This window comes from Silene latifolia, chromosome Y, assembly GCF_048544455.1.
Source record: "Silene latifolia isolate original U9 population chromosome Y, ASM4854445v1, whole genome shotgun sequence".
Classification (NCBI taxonomy): Eukaryota; Viridiplantae; Streptophyta; class Magnoliopsida; order Caryophyllales; family Caryophyllaceae; genus Silene; species Silene latifolia.
In genome coordinates, this window is record NC_133538.1 from 458,365,164 (window position 1) to 458,366,073 (window position 910).

At 46.7% G+C, this 910-nt stretch overlaps 1 non-coding gene across 1 annotated transcript; it reads left to right on the top strand.

The window, feature by feature from the left end:
• The first annotated feature begins 246 nt into the window (after positions 1-246).
• Positions 247-353, top strand: LOC141636351 (small nucleolar RNA R71). Its single transcript, XR_012540970.1, has one exon. It is a non-coding gene; the product is annotated as a small nucleolar RNA R71 (small nucleolar RNA).
• Positions 354-910: the final 557 nt, after the last annotated feature.

Consider the following 910-nt stretch of genomic DNA (forward strand, 5'->3'; position numbering starts at 1 on the left):
GTCAAACCTTACGGTGAGAGCTTCTAGTGCGAGAACAACAGAAAGATTCAGCAGACTCTCCTCCGGTTTCCTCTCGAATTCCCATATTCAGCCTTATGAGTGGCCAAATCATCTATGATCTTCCATTCCTTAGTCTCTCCCATGTTCTCTCGAAGAAATCGGCCATTGGTCATTGCAGACATCCAAAATAGCCCTCGATCGTCATACGACCCATTCTAGAACTGGGTGCAAAGACTCCGTTTTTCGAACCCATGGTGCGGTATGGTTCGCACCAGTTTCTTGAAACGGACCCATGCTTCATGAAAGTTCTCATCAGGCCCCTGTTTAAAGCTCGTGATCTGAGCTCTAATGGCATTAGTCTTCGAGGCAGAGAAGTACTTTTTGTAGAATGACAGGGCTAAGGAATTCCAGTCGGTGATCCCATGAGCGGCTCGATCCAAATCTCTATACCACTCTCTTGCAGCATCACGAAGGGAGAAAATGAACATGGTCTCCTTGATCTGGTCTTCGGTCACACCAGTCGGCGGGGGTATAAAGCAGCAATAATCAATAAAAATCTCCATATGCTTGGCTGCATCTTCATTTGCAGCTCCCCCGAACTGGTTTCTCTCAACCAGGTTAATATAGGAAGGCTTTGGCTCGAATTTTCTCCCCTCCCGGTAGTTCGAATCCTTTGTAGAGATTCGCACTGTTGTCGAACTCACGAGTGACTAGCAATGGTTGCTTCTTCAGCCTTGATTGGAATTTCTGGAGAAGTGACTGTCTCAGCTGAAGAAATTGAAGCAGGAGATGTAGGTGGATCTTCTTCGAACAGAACGTTCTCGTAGTAGCTTGACAGAGTACTCAGCTCTTCCTCTGTCGGTAATACCCTTTGTGATCATCTCAACTCGCGCAAGGATTTCTCGATCTC